Source organism: Anolis sagrei, chromosome 1, assembly GCF_037176765.1.
Source record: "Anolis sagrei isolate rAnoSag1 chromosome 1, rAnoSag1.mat, whole genome shotgun sequence".
In the NCBI taxonomy this organism is placed as follows: domain Eukaryota; kingdom Metazoa; phylum Chordata; class Lepidosauria; order Squamata; family Dactyloidae; genus Anolis; species Anolis sagrei.
The window spans coordinates 135,297,381-135,306,000 of NC_090021.1; positions in this window are offsets into that span (position 1 = coordinate 135,297,381).

Below are 8,620 nucleotides of genomic sequence, written 5' to 3' on the forward strand. Positions count from 1 at the left end.
TCATTAGGAAGTTCTTCCTAATGTTCAAGTAGAATCTCCTTTCCTGAAGTTTGAAGCCATTGCTCTGCGTCCTAGTCTCCAGGGCAGCAGAAAACAAGCTTGCTCCCTCCTCCCTATGACTTTCCCTCACATATTTATACATGGCCATCATATCTCCTCTCAGCCTTCTCTTCTGCAGGCTAAACATGCCCACAGAAAAGTCCCTGTATGTCAATAAAGTATAACATTTAATTCAATCAACCAACGAGTACGAAAAGCCCATGGCCCAACTTTCATCTGCTTTGTATCATTGTGGAGTGCATCTGCAGTGTGGAAACAATGCAGTTTGTCAGCACTTTATCTGCCATGGCTCAGTGCTATGGAATCATAGAATTTGTAGTTTTACAAACTCTTTCAACTTCTCTGCCAATGAGTGCTGGTCCCTCACCATATGACAACTTGCAGAATTCCATAATCTTGAGCCATGGCAACTAAAGTGGTGTCAAAAGGGTTCAGTTCCACAGTGTAGATGAGCCCACAGTGACTTTGAGGTGCTTTCATACAGAAGGTTTCTGCCACTGAGACCAAAGACTCTTTACAGTTATTCTGTTTCTCCCTCTCCCCTCTTACATACTCTGGCTATAAAAAGGTGAAAGAAGAGTAGGAAGAAGGAAGATTACGGCTGAAAGATAATGACTTTTGGTTCTTCATCAGACTCTGAAAATGTGTCAGAATGATTGCACAAAAGCATGGTCTGGAAACACACTTTACCTCTGTAGACCTGGTAGGAAAAAGAGCAGCTGTGTATTGTTCTTCCATAAGAGTTCATCCATTAGGAAAGCAATTGGATTACATTTTTACAGAACGCATCATAAATATTTTCATTAGAACAGCTTGAGTACCTGACGTAGATGAAAATTAAGGACATATTTAGACATGTGCCCTTCCTTAACCTTTTCATAGATCAGATACTTCATGCTGTTTACCAGCGTTAATCAAATTATCAAGCATGTGTAAAGGGGAAGAAGAAAAATGGCAAGGCTCTCTGCACATTGATCAAGAGTGAACTTTGTACATTTCAAGGGCCACTTCACTGGCATCCACGTTCCATAAAGCACCAATGGCGTGAACACAGAAGGCATCCATTTATATAAGGGATTAAATGTAAAACATTCCTTGAGACCTCTCAGATGAGATGCTTTGGAGAGAATTACTCTGATGCTAAATGGGCATCGCGAGTTAGCAGAAGATTATAGTTCATCATTTATTAGATTTCATCTTGCACCAAAAAGAGATGTGTCTCATTGTTTATCTGAAGTTGTATCCCATCCTAGTGGGGCAGCCAATAGGTTTTAATTACATGATTACATTCTTCACCATCTCTTGAATAGAACATCAATTGGATGTTGAGTTGCAAAGGAGAATAGGGAGAAAAACATGATCTATAATGATTGAAATTGAGTTGGATCTAGGAACTATACCTGTTACAAATGTTATCTTGAATCTGACTTCCATAGATTGAAAGGCTCTGATTCAACAAGGGCAGCAAGGATGATGCAGAACACTTTTTATCAGTTCTCTCTTTCCTTTAAGGTTCCTTTGCTCCATAGCTATCTTCTGATCGTTGAGGGGCTTCTAGAACCATGGTGTGTATGACATTGCAGTTGTACAGGAAAAAAGAAACACTAAGTGTCTCCTAACCTTGTTCCTTTTCTGAACATGGGAAATAAGTCCAGCAGAAAGCCAGAAGCACATCAGCAAATGATACCCTAACATACTTTCCTGTTTCTGACATTATTGTCCATGAAGATTTTCCTCCTTATTTTTTCCATGTAACTAATGACTTTTATTCGATAAACATTGTTCAGAAAGCATTGTGATAAAAGCTTAATACTAATGCAATAATTAAATTTTATTAAACACTTAAAAATAAAAATACAGATTCCTCCTATGTGTCATCATGATGCCTCCCTCATAGCATTATTATTATTATTATTATTATTATTATTATTATTTAATACTTTTCTATCCCGATCTTCTCACCTCCGTAGAGGGACTCAGACCAGCTTACAGCAAGATTCAATGCTACTAATACAAACTAAAACATCAAACAACAATACAAGGTTAAAAATACACATAGAAAAAATACATATAAGCCAAATCACCAAGATAAAATCATGATTCCATAGCCAGGACTTCACTAGCCTCCTGAAGGACAAGAGGGAGAGGGCAGATGTGATCTCACTCGGGAGAGAGTTCCATAGCCGAGGGGCCACCACATGTTAAAGGGAGTCTTGATATTTATAAAACTATCTTGGCTCAATGCTAGGGAATCATGGCAATTGCAGTTTTCCCAGGTCTTTTGCCATGCATGCCAAAAAGTGCTGGTCCCTCACCAAATTGCAACACCCTGGATTTAATAACAATAAACCATGATAGTTGAAATGGTGCCAAACTGCATTATCTGTACAGGATAGATGCACCTCAAGTCATACTAACTTTAACAGCTCTGAAGTGAGTAGGCAGCTCGAATTTTTGACAAAAGATACTTTGTGGAGAAATAATAATTGGAAAATAGAGAGGGGAATGGTCGTTAACTATGATATTAGTAAATTTATCCTTGAAATAACTTCCGAGAGAGATGCTGAGAGTAGGCAATGCTAAAGGAGAGTTTTCTCTTAAGGAAAACTTCATCTGGGACTTAATCAGTCACTTGCAGCTACTGGTTAAGTGAAAGGAAGGTTGTCATTGGCTTTCCTGGAGCTGCTCCTTCAGACACAAGGGTTTTGATTCTGGTCTCAACTGCAATAATATGGAAGGAGCACACGAAGTATGTTTAACCTCCCTATGAAGGAGGAAGGCACTAATTGGGTTTGTCTGTTCTCAGGTCTGGCCACCAGCTGACAATCCAACAGCTGACCTCTCTGAACCAATCCCAACTGCAAAAAGGAAAGCCTGGGTTGAGGTCACTTTTGGGTGGGCAAAGGTTTGGGCTGGTTCCTATTTAGCTTGAACTGTTTCACCCATCTCTAGTTACTCAATGTCATTACAATGCACTCAAATAACATAACATGCCAGGAATATAAAATACACTCAGTACCAAAAGGCGGGGATGGGGGGATAAAGTCCTCCAATATGTTTGCAACATGTAAGGAAACTTTATAGTCCCTGCATCAAATTCAGGAGATTTCAAATGCTCCATTTGTTCTGGGGAATGTTGTGATGAAGGGACGGATTTTGTCACTCGCTTTAAGCTTGCCACCTGTTCCTTATTTCAAGGAATGGTTCTTTCCTTAGTATTACATTAAATATTGCTAAATAAGGGAATGGTGCCTAACTTGATCATTCTGTGCATGCAGTGAGCTCCATTGGTGAAAAGTAAAGATGAAACCCTTCAGAAATGGGATAGTGTTTCTATTCTGCACAAAAGTGCTTTTATTCCTCTCTGTGTTTAAAACATAAAATGCATGTTTGAACAATGAAATCCTCCATCCCAAACAAGAAGTCCTGTTACATTCCATGGGATTCTCTCCTAGGTACATGACTGCAGCAAGGATGGAAATCTTTGGTTATGCAGATGTTTTGGATTATAGCTTTTAAAATTCCTGATCAATGTCCATGTTGGGTTGGGCTGATGGGACTTTCGAGCCAAAATATCTTGAAGTTCAAAGGTTTCCCACCCCTGACTTATATGACTGCAGTCTCAATGTCCATTTCGATAATACACTTTTCCTGCCAGGTCAGTGTTAGTAGAATGAAATTATTCCCAAGCAAATGGTCAGAGCACTGTGTGCCAGCTTTTTTTTCTGTGGTTTAAGATCATGTCTAAGTTCCAGGAGCATCAGTATGTAGTTTTCTTTTTTGTATTATTCTATACTGATTTGCTTAGGAATCCAAAAACAGTGCATGTTTACAAAAGCTTTCCCTCAATGGACACAGTATGCTATGTGAGTGGTTCTTATTTGAAGTCAGTGGAAAGTCAATAAGATGAGTGCTCCAAGTTGTGATTGGAATCACACTGAGAAGAAGAAGAAAAATGCCTGTTTCTATATCTCTGCTGAGTGATGACATAATCAGGTAGATGGATCAGATTTAGAAGGGCAAACTCTATTTAATTTGTTTCAGTATAAAAATAATAGGGAGAAGTGGGGAATGGAGTTTGTGTGGCGACATGATTTCACTCCATCGATGTAACAGAAAAAAAATGAACTATAGTCTGCAAAGGATCTTCCTAAAATAAGCTAGTCCTCAAGGTGCTTCAAAATTCTTTCACAATTCTTTTCAAGTAGACATACAAAGATTCACACTCATTCTTTATCTTTGCCTACACAGCTGGGGTCCCATCTGCGACAACTACAACAACAACAACAACAACAACAACAACACTTTATTTATAGACCACCCTCTCTCCCCGGGTGGTTCACAAGAAAAACAAAAAACAAATAAAAAGCACTAAAGGCAAAACATATAGTAAACAGACTCAATAAACCTATAAACAATCAGAACTGAGGGTTAAACTAAATAAACCTCATAAACACAAGAAGTCAAACCAATTAAACACAATGTGTTAAAAGTACTGTGGGACTTTTGAGTCCAGACTGACAAAGTTTTGGAACACAATACACCAGACATCACAATTGTGGAAAAGAAAAAAGTTTGGATTATTGATGTCACCATATCGGATGACAGTCGCATTGAGGAAAAACAACAGGAAAAACTCAGTCGTTACCAGGACCTCAAAATCAAATTGCAAAGGCTCTGGCATAAACCAGTACAGGTGGTCCCAGTGGTAATCGGCACACTGGATGCTGTGCCAAAAGATCTCAGCCGGCATTTGGAAACAATAAACATTGACAAAATCACGGTCAACTACAAAAGGCCACCTTACTTGGATCTGTGCACATCATTCAAAAATACATCAGTCCTAAATGCTTGGGAAGTGTTAGACTTGTGATTTTGTGATACAAAATCCAGCATATAGATCTTGTTTGCTGTGACATACTGTGTTTTTGTGTCAGTAAAATTATTATTATTATTATTATTATTAATAATAATAATAATAATAATAATAATATTCCAGAGGGACTCAGAGCGGATTACAGAACATATATGAGGCAAACATGAAATTCCTTTTTACATAAACAACAACACACAATGCACAGATAAGGTAAAGGTTTTCCCCTTTTTCCATCTCCAGTTTCTGGAGGCAATGCTGAACTTCCAGCCATGGGGAGGTGCTGTTGTTCTATTCTCCATGCCAAAAGAGCCTGCTGTCTGTAGACATCTCCAATCTTTTTGCTGGCATGTCTGCATGGGGTGCCCTTACTATTGATCTACTTGCATTGCATACTTTGCTAGGTTGGCAAAGTCATGATCCACACTGAGTTTGAGAAGTTCTTTTAAAAGTTTGTGTGAATATTTGTGTACACTTGAGTGCACTTTTCCCCCCGTATGCCATTTGACTCACAAAAACATTTTTTGCTCAAAGTTCAATGCATTTGAATGTCATTCCAACTAGTACAGCCCATAAAAAACCAATATCATCCCTCCCTCTGAATATCTATCTTGCACTTGCTCTGGTTGGTGGATCTCATAGTAGTTGGTGGACCTGCAGCTTGCACTCTGTTCTCCACTTGACTATTCAGCACAAATGAGAGTTGTTGCATCAAACAATTACTTTTTTAAAAGACAGCACAAATGTATGTCCTGCAGATTAAGAGTCCAGCATATTCATTAAGATGTACTCAGTTTACTGCAGTGTGGAATAATCTCATTATCTGCTGCTTCATCTTGTGATGTGGGACGTTGGTATCAGGGGTCACCAATCTGAACTCTGTGTGCACAAACCTGCAGGATTATCATCTGGCAACCATTAGATTTCCCTGTTTCAAACCATCATTTCATATCTGCTTTACGGAATCACTTGTTCAGCTATTATAAATTATGGTCTTTGGCAGAGGCCTGGCAAAGGTATTCACCTTCAAGTGGCCCAGACTTTTATGTGTGTGTGAGAAAACATGCTTTATGCCCTAAATTTTTCTCCATTGCTAACAGATGCAGCTCTGCTCTAAGCCAAACAACTGCGTATAACACATATGCAAAAAGAGAGGGAGAGAGAACAATCCTAAAACAACATAAAACTAACTTCAGATTGGTTTTAGCTGACACGAAGAATAAGTAATGAGCTATCGCAAAACAGAATCTCAGCTTCCTTTTTATAGTTTTATACCTTCATACTTTGCTTGCATAGATTAAGACATGTTTCCTTATAACATCTGGGAATGGGAGGAAGGGGGAGAAAGACTGGTGTGAAAAGTTGGAAAAATTATTTCAGGTTCGACCACTCATTGCTGGACAGAAATCTCTGAGGCTGTTTCACATTACACAATTATAATTGTAAGCAAACAATCCTATTGATTCCTGAGATTTGCAACTGGGGGGGGGGGGCATTTAGAGTTCTCAAAGTGAGAGCTCTAGTAACTCAGCAAACTACAAAGTTCAGGATTCAATAGGATGTTGCCATGACACTTGAAGTACAGTCATGTTAATATAATGATGTTCAGGCAGTGCTTCTTGTAGGTAAGAGCACGGTCCAGAGTGACTCCCGGGTATTTGTGTGCGCTGCAAAGCTGCAGTGGGATTCCTTCCCAGGTGATCCTCAGAGCTTGGGATGCTTGTCTGTTCTTGAGATGAAAAGCACATGTCTGTGTTTTAGATGGGTTAGGGATCAGCTGGTTTTCCCTGTAATAGGCAGTAAGAGCACCTAGAGCTTCGGAGAGCTTCTGTTCTACCATCTCAAAGTTCCCTGCTTGAGCAGTAATGGCATGATCATCAGCATAGATGAAACTCTCTGTCCCTTCTGGCAGTGGTTGGTCATTTGTGTAGATGTTGAACATGGATGGAGCAAGCACTCTCCCCTGAGGCAGGCCGTTCTTCTGTTTCCGAATGAACATCAAGCAAAAAGTGGGTGCTAGAAACAATATCATACGAAAGCTGACTGGCACAACCTGGGGATCACAACCAGACACAGTGAAGACATCTGCCCTTGCGCTATGCTACTCTGCTGCTGAGTACGCATGCTCAGTGTGGAACACATCTCACCACACTAAAACAGTAGATGTGGTTCTTAATGAGACATGCCACATTATCACGGGGTGTCTGCGCCCCACACCACTGGAGAAATCACACTGCTTAGCCGGTATTGCACCACCTGACATCCGCCGGGAAGTAGCAGCCAATAGTGAAAGGACCAAGGCAGTGACATCTCCAGCTCATCCCCTGTTTGGGTATCAGCCAGCATGTCAACGACTTTAATCTAGAAATAGTTTTCTAAGATCTACAGAAACACTCGCTGGAACACCTCAGCAAGCGAGAGTCCAAAAGTGGCAGGCTCAAACCCAGAATCTCAACCAATGGCTGATACCAAATGAGAGACTCCCCCCTAGGCACACAGAAGACTGGGTGACTTGGAAGGCGCTGAACAGACTGTGCTCTGGCACTACGAGATGCAGAGCCAACCTCAAGAAATGGGGCCACAAAGTGGAATCCATGACATGCGAGTGTGGAGAAGAGCAAACCACTGACCACCTGCTGCAATGCACCCTGAGCCCTGCCACATGACCAATGGAGGACCTTCTTGCAGCAACACCAGAAGCACTCCAAGTGGCCAGATACTGGTCAAAGGACATTTAATCAGCTACCAAATTTGCAAATTTTGTGTTTTGTCTGTCTGTTTGTTTTGTTCTGTTAGAAATGCAATACAATTGACTGGTTGCCCTGACACGACAAATAAATAAATATAATGATTATGATGCAATGAATCATTTTGACCTTACAGTTCACACCTCAAGTCAAACCTCTTGGATATCTGCACATTTACCTGTTCAAGGATATCTGCTCTGTGGCTGTTTTGTGCTTCAACTCTAAGAATTAAGTGATCACTCTTTTTAAATGTTGCCCTGGAAACTATTTTTTTTTCTTTTGGCAGGCACTCTACACTTCAACAGGAAACTAAATTTAAATTCTAAGGCATAACATGTAGGTTGTGTCTGTTCTTTTAAAAATGTATTGACAATATCTGTGCCCATAGACTTAAAAGTCTTTATATTAAAGTCCAAGTATAATCTCTGGCTTCCTCTTCATTATTAGTTTATGGGAAGAATATTCCAGAGTCAAAAGGAAGAGGTTATTCATTAGCTAAATGGGGGAAAAATTGATATCTTTGGGAATCCTGTTTATTTACATACACAAACTGTTTACCTAACATTTTTCATGGCTCATAGCAACCCTGTAATTTGACTCCCCTGAGCAGCTTTAAAAAAAACTAGTGCTCATCAGTCCTGACTTTCTCAGTACAGAACAGGTGGGTCAGTCAATGTGCATCCAGGGAATAAACAATGGAATGGAGTGGAATGTTAAAAACAAAAGCATTGTAGTGGTGCTGCAATCAATCAACAATATGATTCCTTAAATAAAAAGGGGGTTGGAGGTAAAGGAACAGGAAAAATAGAAGTGTTCTCCATAGGAATTGTGCATAGTTACATACAGCTGGAAATGATGTCAAAGAAACTGCATGCAGATTCCATTAGATATGTATCTATTTCTGGGGGTGATGCTCTAAGCAACTCTGCACACTTATGTT